The sequence below is a fragment of the Cygnus atratus genome, chromosome 3 (genome assembly GCF_013377495.2).
Source record: "Cygnus atratus isolate AKBS03 ecotype Queensland, Australia chromosome 3, CAtr_DNAZoo_HiC_assembly, whole genome shotgun sequence".
NCBI lineage: Eukaryota > Metazoa > Chordata > Aves > Anseriformes > Anatidae > Cygnus > Cygnus atratus.
In genome coordinates this window covers 96,175,400-96,198,187 of record NC_066364.1, presented here as the reverse complement: position 1 = coordinate 96,198,187, position 22,788 = coordinate 96,175,400, and the positions used below count along the sequence as shown (strand labels likewise).

At 43.8% G+C, this 22,788-nt stretch overlaps 1 protein-coding gene across 10 annotated transcripts in view; it reads right to left on the bottom strand.

Annotated features, from left to right (window-relative positions):
- Window positions 1–22,788, bottom strand: part of TRERF1 (transcriptional regulating factor 1) — a 101,739-nt gene that overhangs the window by 57,294 nt on the left and 21,657 nt on the right. For 7 of the 10 annotated variants that reach the window (XM_050709376.1, XM_035555959.2, XM_035555968.2 and 4 more), the window contains exon 2: window positions 15,330–15,385. The gene's annotated coding sequence lies outside the window, so the exon portion shown is untranslated. Of the gene's footprint in view, window positions 1–11,906; window positions 11,934–15,329; window positions 15,386–20,029; window positions 20,242–22,788 lie in introns of those variants that run through there. The other 3 variants (XM_050709372.1, XM_050709375.1, XM_050709373.1) reach the window with 2 other exon arrangements.

Genomic DNA, 22,788 nt, shown 5'->3' with positions numbered 1-22,788 from the left:
TGCACACAAGTCCTCCACTAACTTGATTTTACGCAGCACAAAAAAAAAAATCAGAATGTCTGAGGATACCTGGCTTCTTATTATAAAAGAAAATCAACATCATGTCAACTCTCAACAAACAGCACAAACTTTTACCTATACATTTATGATTTATGAGCCAGAGTCAAAATGGATAATAGAGCAGGAATACAAAGTACTTTATTACAGTCTGGGAAAAAGGATAGCTATCTTATCATGAAGCATATTTAGGAAACCAGTTCTGTAACACAGGATCCACAGAGCACAGACACAGATGTCCTGCCATAAAGAATTCATTATTTACAAATATACTACAGAACACTCCATTTGCAATGAAGTACCATAAATTATTCATGCTAAATATGCGTCACAAGCGCAGACAGTTCCACAAAACAGGCAGTGGCATTTTCTCCGCCATTCTCACCAAGATCAGTGAAACAAAAGCTATGCTGTAACATCAGAAGCGCAACAGGTACTGAATTTTCATTAAATCATACCACCTCATTCTCCACAAACGGTCTCCTCACCAACACAGATTTCTGTGTTGAGACTTCTACACAAGAATTGCCACTCTGGGAACAAAACAGTGCAAGTCATTTAAAACATTAAATTGCGCATCCGTTTTATTTTCACTACCATAAATAATATTGAATTGACAACTCCAGTCCACTCTCTGGGTAGCGTTGCACAGCTCTACCTTGTGTCCTCTGCTCTGACCTGAAGAGGCAAATGCAGAAGCTGACAGGAAACTCCACGTGACCTCTGCCTTTTTGTGAAAACTCAGGGCAGCAGTTATTACACAAACTGTGCCACAGGGTTGACACAGCGATGGAAATATGCCTCAGCAGGAGATCAGATTAATACAAACTTTATTTATACATGTAAACAAACAGTTGCCATAAAAAAAAAATCCATTTGTGACTGACACAGAATGAATCTGAATAACCTACCTAAAAGGTAGAGGGTTCCTAGTACATTTCCATGGCCCATGCAGATACACCTATTTCCCACAAGATCAAGAAAAAATTGCATGAAGCACTTGATCATAAGTTTGTCTGAACAGCTGCTGCTTTACAAAGAGCATTCAGTATTTCATTTTCTATTTTACTGGACGGTTCTTCCCCAACATGATAGCTGTACAGATGCAAAACCTCATTTATCTGACTCTGGCAAAAACCCCCCCAAAACTCATCTTCCTTTAACTACAGATGCCCCTCTTCACAAGGATGGGTGAGCAGGACTTCAAGTCTGTTTTATTTCTTTTGAGTCATAACCCAAACAGCAGCAGATTTGGTGAAGAGAAAAGAAACAACAAAACAAAGAAAGACCAGCCTACTATAAGTGGTACCAGGAACAAATAAAAGCACGTACACAAACACTAGACTTGGAGGGTAATGTCATTTCACATCAGGTGGTCTCTATCCCTCTCTCAAAGATCCTGAAAACAGAAAAGCCCCCTGTGACCACCTGGCTGGCTTTCCTCCCCAGGTGGGCCATAGGACTATACGCAGGTATATCACTGTCTGAAGTCCAGAATACATTCATCAGCAATGGTCCCCCTTGCTGAAAGCATTTATTGCCGATTTAAAAGCAAGTGATGAAGTATCCATCACATCCAAAGGGAGTTGTTTCGGTGAGAAATTCACACCATTTAATAATTTGTTACAACTAGTCCAGATTCATCTAGTTTCAACTTTCAGCTATTCCATCTTGCTACTTACTCTTCCTGATAAACAGGAGAGCTTTGTACCTTCTCTCTCCTCTATAGGTATTTGAAAAATACAGCTCAGACACATCACTTAAAGTAAGCTTGCAAGGCTTTTTTTTTTTTTTTTTTTTTTTAAAAAAAAAGAAGTTATCTAACAGTAAAACAGGTTTTCCAACTGTAATTGATCTCTCAGCTCTCTGAAAACATTTTGTTAGCATTTTTTTTTCTAAAGCAGGCACGTAAGTAGTGGACTCAGTATTCAAGTAAGGATTTGGTGCCATTATACCCTGGTAATACTATATACTCCTACCATACACATTTAGCTTTCATGTCCAAAGACTGCATCCAGTCTTTTAGTAGCATTACAAGGAGTCTGTATTTTGTTAGCTTTTTACCATCACCCCAACTCCTTCCCAATGTAAACTGCTCTGCAGAACATAGTTAAGTCCTTCTCTCTGCATAACATACAGAGGTGGACCAGTCTGTGCTACCATAATATAAATGTAAGCCTATACAAAAAGGGAATTAATCCTGTGTGAGACAAAGGACACGTCATTATTTACCATACCCTTGATTTTTGGTGACATTTTCAAATTTAACAATAAATAACTTTGTTTAGCATGATGATTAGTGATCCTGAAATAAATTGATATCAGTCCTACCAACTAAAGGCTTGTAGTTACTTCTTCCTTTGCTTTCCAAATAATTACGTTGCCTCATCACCCATGTATAGTCACTGCCATTATTTCTATATCTGTGTCATAAACATAGACATACGTATGTGTGTCAGAAGTCCTGGTCTAGCATTTGTTCCTCCTTGTACAGAAGTGTTGAGGAGCACTGAATACATGTATTTGATGTTCTCACAAGCACCAGTATGGCATGCTGGTGTATACTGGTCCATTCCAAGCACTGGATGCAGTACTTTAAATGCAACCTTGATTTTCCCCTCACAAAGAAGATTCATGAGTTAAAATATATCCTGGTTAAGTGAATGCAGGATTGCGGTTTGTTGTTTGTTTTCCTTTTTTTTTTCTTTAAAGTATCTAATAAAGCATCAGCAACATTAACATTATGGTTATTAGTTTACTTAATATGATGATGTTCCATTAGACAAAAGATAATATAATTGTAGGCTGGAAATTAACTATGGAAACATGTTGATATAGTTATATGGAGTCATGAAACTTTTTCAAAAGCAGGAGCACTGTGTCTACAATACAGTTTAAACAAGTTAACTTATCTCATCTGTATATGCATAATAAACTTTTGCTCCATGCTGTCATATCAGATACTCATTATTCCAGTATAAAAATGTTTTGTTTTGTTTTTTATATACAGGAAAGCATTTAATGAATATTTAAAAAATCCACCATTGAAGTTAAGTCAGCACAACTTGTTAGAACCTAGTGCTTCTTATGCTTTCAGCTCAAAAAGGATAACTCATATTTATAAACAAAAGTACTAATACAGTTATACTTTTTGCCTTATTTTAAGAGTAAAAACCTTTATCTTTTAGACAAATGGCACCAGTACTGTGATGCTGTGCTAGAAACGCAGCACGCACAAAGAGGAACAGAGGCAGAAGAGTCTGAACCCAACATCACAAGGGAGCTAAACGTCAGATGACGTTACAGGCTCCGAGATGACTCTTGAAAAGCAGGGATTGACTCAAAACCAAAGTACCCACTGTTGATCAGCCTACATGGATTTATTTAGGACATGGAAACAACATAACATAGATCTAAAAGGTTCATTTCCTAGGCTAAAGTTTAATAGAGCTTTAACTTTTTAACGAAGTCAAAGTTTCAACACATCTCCTCAGGTTAGCAATTCTGAAGTAAAACCAGTACAGTTATCCGTTGAACCCCACTTCAACAACAGAATTAATTACCGGAATTAATCATCAGCCACAAAGCCTTCCCTAGGATATTTAACTGATTAGCTAACAACATACTTACCAGAGCTCATATTAAAAAAAAAAAAAAAAGCTTCATTAGAGCTCAGGAGTTCAAAGGGTGGCCAACTTGCCAATCAGAGGAGCACTGAGATCATCATGGAGCTGTTGTTCCTGAAACAGCCAAGCTGAGGACTTGCTTCTCTGAATAGGAGGGGTTTTTTTGTTTTGTTTTGATCCCCATCATAAGTCAAAGGGCAGTAAATTTCCTCATTTCCGAGCGTGCTGGTATCCAAATCATGGCAGCGGCAGGGCTTTCAATTCTCACCTGCTCGCAGGAAGTCCACACCTCACTGGTACCAGCTAAAATAACTGAAACACAAGATGACTCTCCAGCCATCTCCTCATCTCTCCCATTCTCCATGAGCTGCCTTCAAATGAACCAAGAGATTTTTGCAAGCATCAGGCCTGTGGGTGCAGAAGGACAGCCTGGGCAGGGCAGATGGAGGAACTGCGACCAGGGACAGACAGCTCTGCCTCAGAAGGACCGGCCGCAAGGTCCCTCCTTGCTGTGAGGCGGGCCCGAACCTCAGTTCGACCGAGCAGAGCGGGTCAGGCCGTCACTTGAAAGGAGAACCCTACCACGGATATGCAGCTTCAAATGCTGCTGGTTGTTGTTCTGCTGGCAGGATACATATTGGCCTTTTTGCAGCTTCTCGAGTACGATCCAAATGACAAAGCAGGCTGAGAGACTGTTTCTTTAAATGCCAAATTTCTAATATAGGTTCCAGCCAGTCACTTAGCACTGTACTTGTCTTTTGTGGTTGCGTGTATTTCCTATTTAAGAAAGGGACTACAGCAGTTCCTGGTTTGTCACATTTTCTTCAAGTAAGAAGTTTCAGCAGCAGCTTCCTCTGCCATGCATTATTCTGCATTGGTAAACATTGTATTCCCTCTCACTGGGCTCAGAAAAACTCAGCCATCTACAAAACGGATTTACAGATGTGAGGCAACAAGATGAAGGAGTCCAAAACCACATCCATGATGACAATCCATGGGATTTGTCTTCCATACCTAGACTCAATCCTCCCTTCTCCATCTGCACTTTCCAGCTCTTCCAAAATAACGAGCAAATGTTTCCCCAGCTACACAGATCTGGCACATTTCATTTTCCTTGTCATTTAAGAGATGCACACAAACTATTTGGTATTAATAGTAAGAACACTCTGCACTTTGTAAAGCTTTATTCAAAGCCTTCTGTGATCTTCTACTGAAAGCATTAATTTAGCACCTTCACAATAGTTGTGAGGCATGTCTTGTAGCTCGTTCCACACAGGTGGAGGCTCAGAGGCACAGGCAGGCTGAAGCAGCTTGCTGGCAGTGCAACCACAAAAAGAACTCGTGTCCTGCCTCCCCACATTCATTCTGTATTTCAGCATTTCTGGCCAACGCTTGCTCCAGCACTTCCTGCCCCACATTTAACTTCAGAAAGCATAGTCCCTTCTCTCCTCTCTCACCACACCTGCATAAATTTCTGGCAGAACTTCCCAGATATCTTTTTTTTTTCCCCAAGGATTTCCTAAGATTAAGTAGTTAAATCATTAAGAAATAAGTTCACCTCCTCCTAAGAAAAAACATTTACACAACGTTCTCACCACCAGCAACCTGTGTGGCCATGTTTTTACATCCCAGATACCAGCCACAGTGGCTGAGCCTGGAAAGCTAACAGTAACCCCTTCCAAATGAAAAGAATACTCCCAGGGTCTGGTCTTTAAAAATAATTTCCCTGGATAAGCAAGAGACTGCTAGTAAAATATCATAAAAGTCTCAATTTGTTTTAAACAGGAGAAAAAGAACATAGAAGGTCAGTCCGTCTCTCTCACATTCAACTGTTCTTCGTATACGCTTTTTTATATAATTACATAATAGTATTGCTTTAATAAAAAGTAAGGAAAAACATATATAAAAGACAAGCAACCAGAAAAGGGTTAACATTTTATACTATGCTAATACCTGAGTAAGGAAATAATTTCAAATTTAATCCATAATGGAAAACAAAATCATGTACAAAAAGAAGGCAAGTGAAGTGAACATGGAGTTGTCTGACATGACGGACAGCACAGGAGCTCCTGACTGTACATGACTCACTAGTGCTTAAAGAACATTACCTGTTTTGACTCTCACACTAGGATCCATCACCCTGACATCTGGGCACACAATCCTCTTCCTTGTTTTAACAAAGTGCTTTTATAATGCCAGATGATACCTTGTCATTAACCACTGCCAGCTGTGGTTTTGCTGAATGATGACCATTACTACTTTTACTCAAACCTCACACAGTAACAGGTCTCACCAGAAGCTGCTGGTTGATTGAACTTCAGATCAACCGACAGATGACCCTTGTGTATCTCTTGAGGCTAAATTAAAAAAAAGTTACACCTCCTTTGTTCTCTCAACAAGTCTGAGCCACACGGCTGTACGGGCTCAAGACTCCACTCTTCTTTGGGGCATTCAGAGCATGCCATGCCGTCCTTTTCGCTCCCTCACACCATACCCAGAAATTCGAGAAACAAGAACACCCACATTTGGCTCCAACCCTCAACCCAAAACTCAGGAACAGCTGGTCTCTCTGAGTAAGCGACCCACAGAGCGTGCATTTATCTACTGCGAGAGAGAGAATGCAGCAACCCCTCAAGGGCTCCCTAAGAGCCTCTCTTGGTACAAACAAAGTTTGAGGCAGCATGGTCCTTCCAAAAGCCTATCAAAGGCAGAAGTTACACAGGAAGCTGCACAAGTACATTCCAAGCACATTTTTCACGTTTTTCATTCAGTAAAAGCTTGCTGGATATCCCAATAGCATCGTGTCAAAAAGTTCTACTTCAATTGAGTTTTGTTAGCGGGATTAATGGTATAGCTAGTTCAACTTGAGAGGACACATCTAGAGAAGACTTCATCACTCCTGCTTAAGCCTACTAGAAGAGAGAGAATATTTCAAGCTGCAAGACAGCAGAAGAAAGCCAAGAGAAAAAGAACGGGATAATTTGTTCTTCCAACTTGTCTATTCAAGAAATTTAGAGGAAGTTTAAGTGGGACACCAACAGGTCTACTCGTTTGCCTGTCTTAAATAGCACAAACTAGGATAAGGGCCAGCGAGCATACGCTTATAAGAAAAAAGCATGCAATCGGAATAATACTCAAGTTTTCAAACCAGAAGTGCACAGGATCAAAGTGACACCGCTACTGTTTAACAAGGGTAAAAATCCATCTAAGCGTACAGAAGACAGACACAAAGGAGACCATTCCCTGGCCACCAGAAGACGGTTTTGGTGGGAGGGTACCGTCCCTCCAGCTCCCACAGACTTCCTGGGCCACCCTAAGCAGATTCCTCAACTCACTTCAGAAACGGGTAGTGAGTTGAATAAAACACAGCTGTGTACAACACCGTTGTGGGAACAAAGGTCTTGACATTTTTCATCTCTAAGAGGTGTTCAAATACTAGTCTCACGGGCAAATGCTAAAATGAATCATGAAAGCAGCACACTGTTAAGGCTCTGCAGTTGAAAGCAAAAGGCTAATGAAGTACTAAAGCACCACGGTTTTTTTCCTCTTGACAAAACAAAGAGCAAAGAAGATCCCAACCTTGATTGCACACTTTGCAGAGAAATTCCTTTTCAAGGTTATTAACTTTTTTTCTTCCCGTTTAACAAAAATTACTTCAACAGTATAAAAATTGGAAATAACATTATCTCAGAAGTAGAAAGTTGCTCTATTCCTTATTGGTAAGCAGCACACAGACATACAAAAAAAGAAAAACCCACAGGAAATTGAGAGCTATTCATTTAGTTTTAGTCAAGTCTTTGCGAGACTGTACCTTCTGACTATTAGTTGGTGGTAATGCGCAACTGTCTGGTACTCAATCTCCTAAGAACTAGACCAAAAAAAAGTATCAACATTAAATTTTACCTTCAAAAAGAACAGAAGCGGTATGAACACAATTCTCCAGAAAAATGCTACTTAGCAAAAACAAAACAACTACACCCCCACATACATGCGATATTTAAAAGAAAGAATTCAAAGTTGCAATTATGTTCGCACAAACCCAAACTGCAAAGTACAAGTAGTTCAATTTAGAGACTCAAAATCCTTTAAGTATTATCTCTAATGACAACATGTACCCCACTTCCTCTCACATTTTTTCTTTGGCATTTTGGGGGCCTGAAGCGATGCCATCCATTGCCTCTACCAAGCACCTGAAAGAAGGTATGACTGCAGTTGTCATTGGCACAGAACACAAAACCTGGGACAACCGTAAGCAGAAAGTGAATCAGGTTACTTTGCGGTAAAGGTGTTTTTGTTTGTTTGATGGATATAATTTACATGAACTACAACTAGCTTTAAATACAGCAATGCCACAAAAGTTACAAACTTATGGGAATGAAAAAGAATCACGAGAATTGCACCCTGGAAAGCAACGATCCTGTAAAAAGCCTGGGGGTCACGGCAGACACAATCTAGACACTGAACTTCCTGCACGACCCTGCAACTAAGCAAGGAAACACAGCCACTGGATGGATAAGAACATTATTTTGTATAAGGCTGGGCAGGAGGGAGAGCATTATCTAAGAAAAATAACAGCAAGAGCAACATGTATTTCTGGTCTATTCACTGGAGAAAAGAAGGTCCCACAAGAACAGCTAAAGACTCAGAAAATACATCTTATATTGAGAATTAAAGAGTCAGCGTATTTTGCTTATCAAAGAGGATAATGGTTATCAGTGACTTACTGACAAAATGGCTAGATGTCTCTACAAAAATTTACTCAGAAGATAAGGAATACATTAGTCAAAACTAGGCCCAAAAAAGATGCTGCTGGGCAGAGGAAAACATTTTGAAGAGTTCAGAATTAATCTCCTCTGCCTGACGGTACTTAATTATAGCTAACTGATATGATGTGCGGTACACCCAGAAACTCATCGGCAGCAAGCTGGCAAAATGCAGCATCCACAAGAAACACTTCATCTTACCCAGCTGAATAAAACTCTGCCCCACTGCTCTGCCATTTACATCTTCCCCACTGTGCAGCAACGCCGTACATTCAGAAATACAGACCTCCGCAGCAACTCCAACCAGAACAGCTCTCGGAGGACATCTTCAGAAACACAGGCTGCTCCCTATGCACCATTAGAATATTAAAATCATAGTTCATCGTTACGGGTCTTCAAAGTGCCCCATGGCCTCCGTTCAGGGCATTTAAGGCTTTTCCCAGCGCCCCAGGACAGAGCAGCAGAGCTGTGGATCAGTCCAGCTAGTGTCAATCAGTGCTGGAGATGCCGATTTTTGTGTGGCTGGATGAGGGACACGAAGTAAGTTTCCCAAAGAATTGCTCGTGGCAGATCTGAGCACCGAAGCTTGTAATATTCAGATCTTCCTCTCCCTACTTTTCGGCTCATAGCAACTTGCATTAAACAAGGACACCTGGACAAGGCCCTACACTACATCCCCCCTATGGATACAGACACAAAAGTTTGCCATATTGATGAATTCTTGGCCCAACGCTCTACTACTACAATTAAATAAAGTATGCAAGAATGTATATAGCACAGAAGAGAGAATTGCCTAAAATCCTTCCAGAGAGAAATGAATGCAATTTACAACTTCAACACATTGCATTCTGTCATTTATAGTCAAAAGTAGACACCTCTGCAAAGTCACCTCTGCAAAGTAACAACAGAAGTTAGGGGCTTTCTGTAGAAATTACCAAGCAAGAGTTCATGATCTGCACTAAGACAGGATGAGCAGATAACAGAGGCTTATTCTGGGGACAGACATCTATGAATGTATTCCACAGAACATCGGTTTCCTAAAGCTACAGCCCATTCCTTGGCGTTTATGATGCCCACAAATCACGAGCAGCTTATTTCATTTCAGGGCATGCTGGCTGAGAACCAAGACAGCAGCCCAGTAGAGGACAGGAGCTGCAGCAGGCTTGGCCTCCTGGGCTGCCGGCAGGTTGCCACCCAGCAAGGACCAGTGACGGCCACCTGCCCTGCCCTTCCCTTCCCTCCTCCGCCACCCAAACGCATGGCATGGGGCAAGCCCTCAGCTCCTCACAGCACCGCCTCCTCCGGCAGGAGCAGGACCACCCACAGGTGAGGGTCAATCAGGAGCCAGGAGAGCACATTTGTGAGGGAAGCTAACTGTGAGCAAGCTTCTGGTGTTCTCAGAGCACGGCCACCAGCTCAGCCCCGGGACCTTGACTAATTTTTTCTTTAATTTCTGGAGCTTTTTTTTTTTTTTTTTTTTTTAAATCTCAAATATGAATTCTGCAGCTTTGCACTCACTGGGCTCCCCCCAACATTTTTAGAATTTTCTTTCTTTTTTTTGAACCAGTGAGTTACTGGCATATCTCGGGTTGGCAACAGAAACCAGAGCTTGGAAACTGCATGGCTTCCACCCAGAATGGGTTGGGAAGGAAAAAAACCAGAATGTTTCCCTACCTCTCTGCCTCAGCAGCAGAGCCTTATATTCTCTGCTAGGATTTCACCTTCAACCTCAACTAAAACTTCCCTTTTAAATCTCCTGGCAATCTGTCCTTAATTCAGTTAGGAAACTGTTGATGTGAAGAGTGGAAAGTCAGGAGAGGAGGTGTGAGGAGGAAGGAGAAGGGGAGGAGAGCACGATCCAGATGGCCAGTATTGGTGGTTAGCACTTCAGTACCGAGAGTCAATCTGATCTGTTTCAATAGTTAGCAGGAACAACGACAACAACAACAGAAGAAAAACAGCCCCCAAAACCTTTTGTGTTTTTGGAGCTGGGGTTTCTGAACAAAGTTTGAGATAGGCCTCGCCACAGCAATGGTAACAACAATACATGGTAGGACCTCGACACCTGAAGCACTGTGTGCAACAATTAATCATTTCAGCAGCAAGTTATAAAGGAGTATTATCCCCTTTTTACTGACGGGGGAGCTGACTCAAAGAGGGCTGAGGGAGTTGCCCAAAACCACAGGCTAGTCATTAGCAGAGCTGCAGTTACAAGTTCCTGGCTTCCAGCGCTATTTTCACGCACTGGCACTGGCGGCCGCCCTGCCCAGCAGAGCAGGCACGCAGCAGGCTCCCCAGGCCAAGGGTCCCCTGGCCTGCACACCACGTCTCCAAACTCTGGTCGAGCTGTCAGAGCTGCAGAGGTGCCCAGAGATCAGCAGCAACAGGGGCGATGCTGCTGTGCCCCCTGGGTCTGCCCTGATGCTCCCCTTGTGCCTGTTTGAGCCCAGGGACACTGGTCAGAAAAATAACCCTGAGGAGAAGAAGAAGCTCATAGCTGGTCCAGGTCTCGTACCCCGAGTTGGCTCACTGAGCAGCCAGACAAGTGGCAGAGATGGTATGGGGCGGTTGAGAGACAAGAAACATTCACCCCAGAAACTGCGAGGCCAACAACACTCCTTCATGCTTACAAGCTCAGAGGGGAACTGCAGATCAGTTCACTTTTCAAGCAAAAACTGAAATGGCTCTTTCCATTTTAGCCCCATTGCTTGACTGTGCGTTTTACAGTGCTAATTTCAGTTTCTCTTAATTGCTTGGTCAAGACTGCAGAAAAAGTTACCTGCCTCTTACAGAACCAAGCAGCTCACAGCAATACTCTAACAGTGGAAGGTGACGTTTATCGTAAAGATAACTTGAGAAGTATAAGATAGGTCAATTTTCCATCTCACTGTTTACAGAAGAAGCACAATTCTTATAACAACAAGCTTGGGAAACCTAGTGTGACAGAGTGGGGAAGGGGGAACTGAGTATTCCACTTTAAAAGCAGAACCATAGAAATTTGCTTTTCATAACATGGTTAGTCTTAATTTATATATAACGTACATTTAGGCCTCTGTTGTTAGTTGAATGTATTCCCCCACTTTCAGTATTCTGCCTAATATTAGCCTATGCCGAGATCTCCAGACATTCCTTCTAACTCACTTCATCCTTTGAAGCTGACAGTTATCTACACAGTCAGGCAATGAAGTAATTTATTCTTTCAGAAGTGTTAAGCATTTACAACTTGCAACATCAGATTGTGCAAATATTCAAATTTTCTGGAAGAAAAAGAAAAGGAAAAAGCATTTACCTTGATGTCTACATTTATGTAGATATTCCACCCTCCCTCCCCCCAACTTTGTTATCTAGAGGTTTTCCTTATGCATGAGAGATTTCCCATTTTCCTCCCTGTACTTTCCAGGTACTTTCCACATACTGTGACAAAACAACTAAATAACACAAGAAAGGGAACTCAAAATACCTGTTACTCTTTTATTCAAATAAGCTTTCTTATTTTGAAAGTTTTTCTAAGACGGCTTCTGGGGAGACAAAAATAATTCATACGCAATGTCAGAGGACACTAGCAAAACCAATCTAGCAATGCCAAAATTTTGCACGTATGTGCATTAACACAAGAAGAAACCACAGTGCACCAGTTTAGACAGAAATCATCCTTTGACTTTGCCTCAATCTGGTCTCATCAAAATCAAGTGTTATTCCCACTAAAAAACAACACCAAAACACCCAAAACGTGAAAAGAACACAAATACTTCAGTGAGATAACGTACTCTGAATTAAACTGGTGTTTTCACTGCCAAGACTAATTTAAAAAGACCAACCAGAAATGTTTGCAAAACAGATTGCCATTATAAAATGCATGAACATAGCGTGCTCCAGCCATTAATAACAGAATATACATCAACACACTGCTTTTCAGATAATCAATATTAATTGGTAATCTAATTTGGAACTGTTAAGACAAGCGGCCTTGGCGCAGCAATCCATCAGGTCGATGCTGTTTAACAGAGGGTGAAAATAGGCCTGGTAACTGTTATTTCCTTGTCATTTCCTTTCCAATATGACACAACGCCATCACAGCGATCAGTCATTTTCATCTCACAAATGTACCTCTGAAACTAGATCAGCTCTGATAGAATGATTTTATGGTTCTGATCCAAATTATCAGGCAGACCCCGTGTGAAGATTAACTTCTCGTTCACAAGGGCCCCAGGCTTTTTGGAAGGAAGAGAGATAAAGGCACAGGGAAATAAGGGGGAAGGAAAAGAAAATGCTGTGTGAGAGCTCTGGCACCCATCAACATCAGCACAAGCTCGCTACATCTCACGAGGCTCTCATGAATACTTCCTAAGTCCCACTCCAGAAGCAGCAGCAGCAGGGAATGGGTCAGGAAATATCCATGAAAACTATAAGTGATCAGGAGAAAGCTTGGACACGAGGCACAGACAGGACCTGAGGGCAAGTTTGGAGCAGGATCCAGATGCCTGTCTGGAACGATGAAAGCACAGCAGCAAATGGGGAGAGGGAACACAGTAGTTTAAAAAAGTATTAGTAATAAGGGATAGCTCTAAGAACTAGGGGTGCCTGACAATGGTGGCCTTAAGCAGTATGAACAGGACAGCCGCTTCTTCCTGCGAGGCAGGAGGACAGGGAGTGGGACAGTGACACTTCTCTGCCCCAGGCTGCCAGGGAAGGAACAAATAAATGAAGTCCCTCTGAAAGCCAAAAGATGACATTTGTAGCTCAAGATTAATTTCGACCCTGAAACAGTATCACACGCTGCCAGGACAGAATCTTCTCTTCTAGAGGTGAAAGACGAGAGCCAGTGGGAAGTGTTAAACTTCTCTCTCCCGGAACCCCATTTCAAAGCCAATCCTGTGATTTCTAGGGACCTGACTCACGATTTGTACCTGCCTGGGGCTGGCAATAAAACCATGGTAAGAAAAGGTGTCAAGGCCTTAAGCAGGAGAATATGCTCGAGACGCAAAGCTCCCTCGGTAGCTGTTTTATGAGGTAAGGAGAGAGCGAGCTCACCCTGGGAGAGGCATTAAAACAGAAACTGCCCAGGTTAAAGCACGTACATTCATGAATATCCACTTTGCAGTGAAAAACGAGACTTTAAACAAAAATCAAGTTAGACAAACGAAATATTTATGAGGAGCCTAGGAAAACAGGAGCAGCTGAGTGAGTACTGAGGCACAGTCCCACCTGCACACCAAAGCAGTGCCCGCCACTGCCAGATGAATGAAATTCTTCCCCAAAATCGACAAAATCTGCTAAACCAAACCAACCTGAACACAAGCATTCATATTTAACCCATACTGACCACACTCGACTCCACACATCGGCTCTGCACGTGCGGTGGCACACCATGGCGGCCACCACCGCAGCAATGCCGGTGGTGGACGCGTGAGGGGACGGCAGCTGGGCTGCCCGCACAGTCGGGCTGAACACGCTCTAAGAAGTCCTGAACACAGCCGTAATTCGCCACTCTTGGAACAGAAGTAGGCCGGTTCCAACACGTGCGAGTGAGTGAAGATCGTTTACATAACAAGCGAGGTATGCACTGAGGTGCTTTACATAATAGCGCTGCAGATTGCCAGACCTCTCACCTGAAGAGCTGTATTTTACCAGCTATATACATACCATCTACTCAAAGGTGGCCTTGTAAGCCATTAAATAAAATATTTACAATGTAATTCAACGGTGGGATGAAAGGGTGTGGTTCGAATGGACAAAGGGGAAAATGCCCAAGATTTGCAGAAGGCTAAGAAGCAAGAGAGCCCTTGATTCCTGCATACTCCATGCTGGGCTGAGAGCCACCTAAAATTTTCAGTTCTTGCTCGGGTAGCCACCCTCCAAAACAGTAACTCCACTAAGCAAACAAAACTAAAATGGAAAAAAAAAAGCCTGTCTGCAAGAGCTAAATCTCTCAATTGAAGGAAAAAGGCTTTTAATCCTGATCCTTGCATGATGACATAGTATTTTTAGCTGTTTTCACTACACTTTCCAACCAACAACCTCAAAGAACAAAAGGGATTTTGAGGCCCCTAAGTTACAGAGAGCTCACACAGGAGACGAAATGAAATACATAAATGAATGAGGTGGATAGTGATAGGCTGGACTGCAGCTTGAAAGACTGATAATTCCTGCATCATGCTACACTACTATATTCAGCTGTTTGGTGTCTGAATATAATTTTTCCAACGCTTCTAGTTTTAAAGACATCTACTCTTCTCTGACAGTAGAAATGTCTGGACCAGAAACTGAAAGAGAAAAAGCATCTATCTGAACACAGCCTTTTTCAAATGCTGCTATTAAAATTCTGCAAACTTACAGCTTCCTTCAGCATGTCAGTGACAGCAAACACTTGTTTCAAACTCAAACCTAAAGGTTTTCTACTGATATACATTCTGTCCTATTCAAAACAGTCCAATTTTGAAAATATTACAACAGGAAAAACAAGTTTTAAAGCATAGAAGCTAAAACAGCTCAAAGATGTTTTTACTTTTCAAAAGTCCTGGGGGATGAGGGGGGAAATCCTGAACCCAAAAAAAAAGGCTTCTACCTCACGTGTAACTTTTAAGAAACTTTACAATATTAAGGTAAGCACGACCGACCTGCCCATGCCTATGCCTGAAAGAGTTGTATTTCTGTTGCCTAGACTTCGCCTATCACTTCACCAGGAGAAAGGACTGGGACAGAAGCTGTACAGAACTGAAATGATCCCTGCTCTGAAGATCAGAGACAGACAAAATATATAAACAAACATCCCAATTATTTGCAGGGCTTTGCCAAGGAATGAAACAGTTGTCTTCAACCAGAACACAAGACCAGTGAGACTGTTCTGTGTAAGAACATGTTTTATCTTACCCTCTTCTCTTACCTTATCAGACACATCTCCTCGCCCTATTCAGAATCCAGCAAGTCACAAAATTCCATCTGCAACAAAAGGAAAAGTCCATTAATACCACTCAATAACCTTACAACAGAAAGCTAATGAGCAGTTCAAGAAAAAAATTAAACTTCTGCTCCCATTCCAGTATAATCCACACCCCAGGCAAGTCGCCCTCCTGTCTGCAGGAATCTGGGAAACCTGGATATAAATGTATTAAAGATGTTGTAACATGTTCTGTAAGAAACACGCTCTTCCTCCTTCAGAAAGGTTAAAAGAGGTGGCCAAAGTGTACAGGTTGCCCTACCGAGTCATAAATAAGTCTGCAGCAACCTCTCATTAAATTAAATGAGCATCAAATTATATAATGTGCACAGTTGTAAAATGAGACCAATGGTAATGGCCAGAAATAATCACAGCAGCCTTATACATCGTGGAGACAATTTTCTGTCAGTATATCAAACCTGGGTACGTTGCACCTTTTATCTGCAGGCCAAGAAACTGTCAACACAGAGTCCTTCTTAAATATGGTAAAGCATGCAAGACATGGATGCAACAAAGCTCTCATGGACAAGTTTAAATGATGCCTACCCTAATCAAGTAACGTCTTACCACCTTTGCAAACCAAACTGACAAGGAAACAAAAGGATTTTTTTAGGTAAGCATAATACAATTCAATGTACCTGAGGTCACAAGGAAAGAGCGCCATGCACCTAACTAACAAAACTGCAACTTTGCAATTAATAAGATCTAAATCCTGATAGACTTGGGATCAAAGAAACAGCCTCAAACAAACAGGCTTCTGCAACACCATTAAATTAAGGGGGCATGACCTGCAATCCATCCAATTAGCAAACCCACACAGTAGAAGGGAGATGTCCAGTTTGACGCTTTGAAGAGTCTGCCTAGAGAAAAAAGCATAAACCAAGAATCTCCAAACCCACCAGATAAACTGCTCCATACATTCTGTTAGCACTTTGAGCACTCTGCCCACCAGCAATAGAAGCCTGTTAGTCCACTGCCAAGCTGAAAAAGACCAGAAACGTGCAAGTGTAACGGGATGCTCTATCAGAGAACAGGGTGGTGGTGGTGGCTTTTAAAAAAAACAAAAACAAAAAAACCTCTTTTCTCTATCCAGTTGTCTGGGAGGAGATATGGCAGGAATGGAAGGATTTCAAATGACTTATTTTCACATTTACTTATTTCTTTCCTGCAATGATTCTACAAAGAGCATTCCTGTGCCTAAAGCACAAACCTGGATGCAAGGGAAACACTGCTTTTTAAGCCTGGATCTGATGTGCCTGCTTTGCACGCTGGCTTGGTTTCCCTCGGGCAGCAATTCCCCTCGGGAACGGCAGGGGCCCAGCGCCAGGTGATGAGGAAGGTGACATCCTCCAGTTCCCCACCAGCGGGACGGGAGCAGCGGTACTGGGTCCCAGCCTGGGCACCCCTCTGTGCTGTTCTTCTTTTTGAAGTGTACGGCAGTGCAGAGTTGTAGCGCTAAAAAGAAACCTGTCATACACTGAAAACCATTTCCTCATCTTTCACTGACACACTCCCTCTTATTTCCTCTTTTCGGTTGCCATTTGCTTCATTGAGAAATACCTTTTATTCATAAGGACATGGATCATTTAGGCTTTGGCATCACCAGAAGCACCATACCAACATATTTCACTGTGTTTTTTTTTTTGTGTGTGTGTGTATGTGAAGAGGAGATCTTTTGTCCACAGGACAAAAGGATTTGAGGAAGAAGAGAGCCACTGACCAGGAGCCCAGCTGAGCACCCCTGTGCTCCTTCTCCCTTGCCAACCCAGTAAAATTCCTCACAGCTCAATCTCTTCCTGGCTATTTTCAGAGAAACTGCAGCAATCGTATAAGAACAATGGGGAAGTTTGTTTTACTCAAAGAGCAAATGTTTTGCAGCTTCCAATGTAAATATTTTAATTAATGGATTTTTTTTTTAACTGTCTACTGCTCTGCTAGTGTTCACCTTCACCCAGAGCTATAGGAACAGAGTCAGCACTTGACTTCTATAATAGGAAGAAACAGGGAAGTACAACAAAGAAAAGCAAGGCACGCTGACTTCAGAAAAAGCACCTACAGAAGCAAATCAAAACTGACTGGGCATTTGCTGGGGGTAACTGGGACGAAAGAATGAAAGAAAAACGAGTCTGCTCATTTCCTGCATCAGGCTAAGGGCTCATACTGGCTCCCATCAAGATAGTGGGCCTACTTTAATAGCCAACTTGTAGAAAACCACAACCTAAACCGTTTCCAAAACAACATTACACCCAACGACCAGCCTACGAGAAGAAAAGCGGCGACTATCTTCTTGCCTCAATCACCAGTACGGCAGCTCCTAACCACACCAGCACTCAGCGTCCCCTGCACAGAAAGGCTCAAATCTCTTCTCAAGGATTCATAAGCAAAGTGAAGCTGAGGATGAGGATGAGCTGTGGATCCCGCCAGCAGGAAGGGACCCGAATTCTCTCTCACTGGGCAGAGCTATTTCGGCACGATGTGCTCCTGTGGCGGTTCTCTGGCTGGACACACCACCTCCATCCCCTGAAGGGACACGGCCTGTATACGAAGCCAACAGCAGATGGCTAGCATTGAGGACTTTATTTTTTCTTTTTAAATAAAGTCAGACACGGATGGTGCTGTTCCTACTTTGCCAAAGCCTGACTGGAACGTGGATGGAGATGTGTCCGAGCAGGGAAGCCCAGCCCCACAGGATGCTCTGAAGAGCCACAGAAGCGACTGCACAAACCCACCCTGACTGAACCAGCCCCTCACAGGGCAGCACTGCCCTTGCCCTGCCCTTACCTGAATGGCGTTTTTGTTCCTCTCTCACCTCATTTTGTTCCTTTTTTTGTTCCTCTGGTACTGACCTCACCTCATTCAATGCCCATTAGCAACATCCCTCCAAACCTTTAAATGGCAGCTCTGTACAGCCCCCCATCACCCTCAGCAATCCCCATGCCAACCCCCAGATAATATCCTTACCACATCCATCCAAAACCACCGTATTCGTACCCCTCCGGCAGCTCAGGCGAGATGCTGGGGAGGCTCCCCGGGTGCTGCGATCCCCCAGCGGCCGCCCAGGCCAGCAGCCCCATCGCCTCCGGACGCCCCGCGCCGGGAAGGCAGGCTGCCCGCCCGGCTGCAGGGCCCGCTAATTGGGCGAGGAGCGAGATCTCCTGATTGCAGCGCATTGAGAACAAACCTTCCAGATCCCTAAATTAGTAAATGATAACTATTAACCACTCCCCATTAGGATGGGGCGAGGGGGAAGGGGGGGGGGGGGGGAAAGAATGCCTGGCTGTTAATTGAGAGAGATACTCTAATTTGGCAGCAGCGGGAGACCCTGGGGACCACGAGCCTATTGCTGCTTCTGCACAGGCAATTCGAGTGCCGGGGAGGCTGGTGCTTCTGCGGAAGGAGGCAGACAGAGGCAGATGCATCACCCCCACGGCACGCACGCACTGCGGTACCTGCCCCTCGCAGCGAGCGGGAGGGTGCCGAAGGGCAAGGCTGGACGGACGGCTGGACAGACAGACGGAAGCTCCCCTCGCGGCAGGGCTGTTCACAAGCACGTGCTGGAGAGACCTTTCCTGCCCCTGCCAAAACGAAACTAAGTCTCCTGATCCTGCGTGAGTGTTATCACTCACCGCTGTGATTGCACTCGCGTTTATAATCTCAGCAATAGTTTCCATGCCAGTGAAGACTTGTTTTTTCCCTTTTTTAAATAATGTTTGTTTCTGTTATATATTTCCCCATCAGTTTTTCTGGCTATGCATGCAACACTAAATCAGAGTAAGAATCGAAGAAGCGTATCTCTGCTCAAAGCAGAGCCCTGGCAAAATAAAACTTTTACCACTTTTCATGAAAGACTGAAGCAAAGAGGCAGGCTTTGCATTAAGCCCTCAACATACACGAGCTCCAGAAAAGGTTTCCTAGCAAGTGCCCCTGCTCAGAGAGCAGCCCAGGGCTTTTGCTGGTCCTTCCATTTCCTCTCTGACCTCTTCCACAGAGCCACTGTGCTTGGCTTTTTCGTGTGCCTGTTTACCAGTGACATGAAATTCACACCCGTACTCATTTCTGTGCAGCCTTCTCATCAGGGCAACAAGCAGAAACGCTCCCCGAAGGAGCAGCACATTCATAAGTCCGCCGTGCCCACAGGATGGGAAAAGAAAAAAAAAAAAGAAAAAAAACACAGATGAATGTTAATCTCTCCCCCTTGCCTCCAGCAGCAGTTTGTACTCTCCCACGCAGAGAAAAAGGAGGCTGTAACATTTGTGGAGGCCAACCTGTCTGGAAAAACGTAGACTAAGAACGGATGGCAAATTCCCTTCTATACCAATCCCCTTACAGTAAGGAAAGCGAAAGTCAGCCATGGCGTTGCTGGTGGAAGATCAGATCACAGGGGCTTTGAGGGGCTGCTTTTATGCAAACGGCAGAGCCGGACTGCTCAGGATTGCATCAGTTCAACATACTCACTACATAAAATATTCTGCTCACACACAACGCGCACCGTGTGACATTTCTTATGGGGATTATTATTATTGTTGTCAGAGTACATATTTTGTCTGATCGCAGGAACACAGAAATCTGTGCAACACGCAGGAAGGACGCACAACCGATCCATTTGAGATGTTAATTCACAAACCTAGGACTCGTCTGTAGCCTACCTGACTCCAAACAGCTGCTTCCTAACCATGAGTAGGCAGGCAATAAATGCATCCAGTATGGAGCTCGGAGCAGTTGCCACCACACATTTCTTTAACGGGATGTGTCTGAAAGGTCTCTCTCAGCACGCAGTACCGTACATGCGCCGAACCAGAGCCGGGGAGAAGCTCAAGGCAGGAAACTGAAGCGCGTCTTCGATTAGCGCAGCTCACTCAAGAGTAGTGCTACGCTCAGATTTGGTTTTGGTTTGCAAACTGTGCTGGCATTGGCTAAGAGCCTGTTTGTAGTTTCGCTGGAAAAAAAAAAAAAAAAGCCCACCCAAAAGAACAAGCCAGGGAGCTAAAACAAACACCACAACACACACGAAGTCACCCCAGCAGCAGCCGGTACCTTAAAGACCCCTGCAAGATGCACTTATCTCAGCCGCTGTTTCACAGAGCCCCGTCTGCACCTCTCCCATCTCCCCCGGAGCCACCAGCAGCCACCACGCAGGAGGATGCGTGGGGGGAGCGCCGGGGCAGCACCAGCCACCTCCGACCTGCAGAGTGCCTCCCCACCACCCCCAAAGCGCTTGGCTGCCCGCTGAGGTGCCTTACAAGCGAGCAGAGCCCAGCACCAGCTTGGTGCCAAAACGTCTGATGGCACCTCGACGGACTTCCAGTTCTCGATGTTAATTCCCAGGGAACAAACCCAGCGTCATCCCGCTGCACGAAGATGGCAGACCCGACCCTCAAACGCACGCACCAGCAATTGCAGCCACAGCTTCGGCACCGCTGATACCTGAGGACCCGAAATCCAAAAGGATTCACTCCCTCGCCCTAGCTCCAGGTAAATCACGGCAGCAGAGATGCACTGCAACTAGCAACTCCAGCAGGGGCGAGGTGGAAGCTCTCCTCCGGGTAACCTCAAGGAGAAATCTGAGCCCTAAAGGGAGAACTCAGACGCAGACTGAGGGGAAAAAACGCACTATTTAACGTTAGTATTTATTAATATCTGGGCTTCAACTGTGGATAAACAGACAAGAATCTCTCTGCCTGTGCACATACTTAAAGGACTGTTTACACTTGAAGTCCAAAAGGATGTCCTCATTTTATAAATAATTTGATCTGATGACTCCATCAGAAAAAAAGTGTAATTTAAGGCTACAGAGAGAGGCAAAACACTTGGCTACCGATGTCTGAACGGGGGGGGGGGGGGGACAAAAAAAACCAACAAAACAGCAGGGTCTCTACAACTCAGCAAATGGTTCAGCGAGAGCTCAGCACGTAACACAGCGTGCGTTCAGCACACGCCAAGCTGTGCCTGCTCCAACTTCAGACTTCGGAGACTTTACTTCCCAGTAAGTCATCCTAACCACTCCACGTGACAGGGCGCTCTCCCACAGGTAAGCGTTACTTACAGCCAGCCACACAAACCACCCGGCTGTGCTTTCCTCATCCCCTTGGGCAGGCACGACGCATCAAAAGGGCGCTTGCAGAGCCACCGGGGAAGCAAGCCACAGGCGGAGTAGGGACAAGCTTGTGCCCCTCTCCCCTAGGAAGCGGAAAGAAAGGCTCCTGGAGGATTTGCCGGCTGAGCTTGCCCTGTGCGTTTTGTTTTCCTTTGTCACATGCTCACCGATGTGTGCCTACATGGTTGTAGCTACAAGTGTATGTAATTTGCTCAAGATCAATCACTTTGCATGCCAGGGCAGTTGGGGAAACAGAAACTCTGCACACAAGAAACTCATTACTCTGGAAAGAAATATTATTTCCAGCAAAAATTTGTTCTCCACTTCAGGCAAATGCACCAACTCAGTTTGCTCCCCAGTGGGGAGAATACCTGTGATAAGCCACAAGAATAGCCCAAGCAGTCTCAAAAGTCATTCAGAGAAGTACATGCTACCCAAAATTTTGAGCAGACTTACAAATACTATGGTCCACTGCCAGCCATTACGCCAACGCCAGGTCATACAGCGAACACATTAACTCCAAGCATACCTTTGTGCAAATGGAGAGACAACCCAGAAGGAAGGAATAAGGCTTTTTTTTTTTTTAAGCAGTATATGTGTAATTTTGGTGTAGCTACATTTGGCATAGCTGCAGATACTGATGTGTTTATCAGATACTGATGCTGTGTATGATATATCTGACAACAGACTGGAACTCCATGCTTTTAAGAAGACCTATGTTTCTGGTCCAGAGGAGCAATGAAGACTGCAAGCGTTTTAACTTGAAATCAGTGACCACATGTGGTAAGAAAGGCTTGCCAGGATGTGATCCTTGATGATGACTTCATCCTGCACAGCTCCCTTGAAAAACCATCAGCTGAGACATCTTGCCCAGAGCAGCTCCTGCAGAGCACAACCCAACCAAAGAGGAGACAAGGGTGCCAAAAATAACAATAAAAGTTTTTTCCCCTCAAATAATGAGGTATCCCTTATAATTCAGCCCTATAAAACCAGATTTGTCAAGTTCTAAATTGGGTTGCAGCAATATTTCATTACAGCATAAATCTTCCTTACACCCTAGTAAAGATGCCTAATAATTTAATATGCTATAATTTTTTATTTTTTTTTTTTTAAATCTGGAACTCGTCAAAAATTGCCTGAAATAGGCATCTCCTTTATACTTTATAGTCCTTTTTCCATATACATATAGCTTCCAAAATGTAACTGGCTCACATTCTTTGCATGGAAAAACATTTGCAAAGTGTGGTTGTATGTAGACTAAGAAAGGTTGTAATTATCTCTCTTGGGCTTCTTAGGTAGGTCAGTGCACAT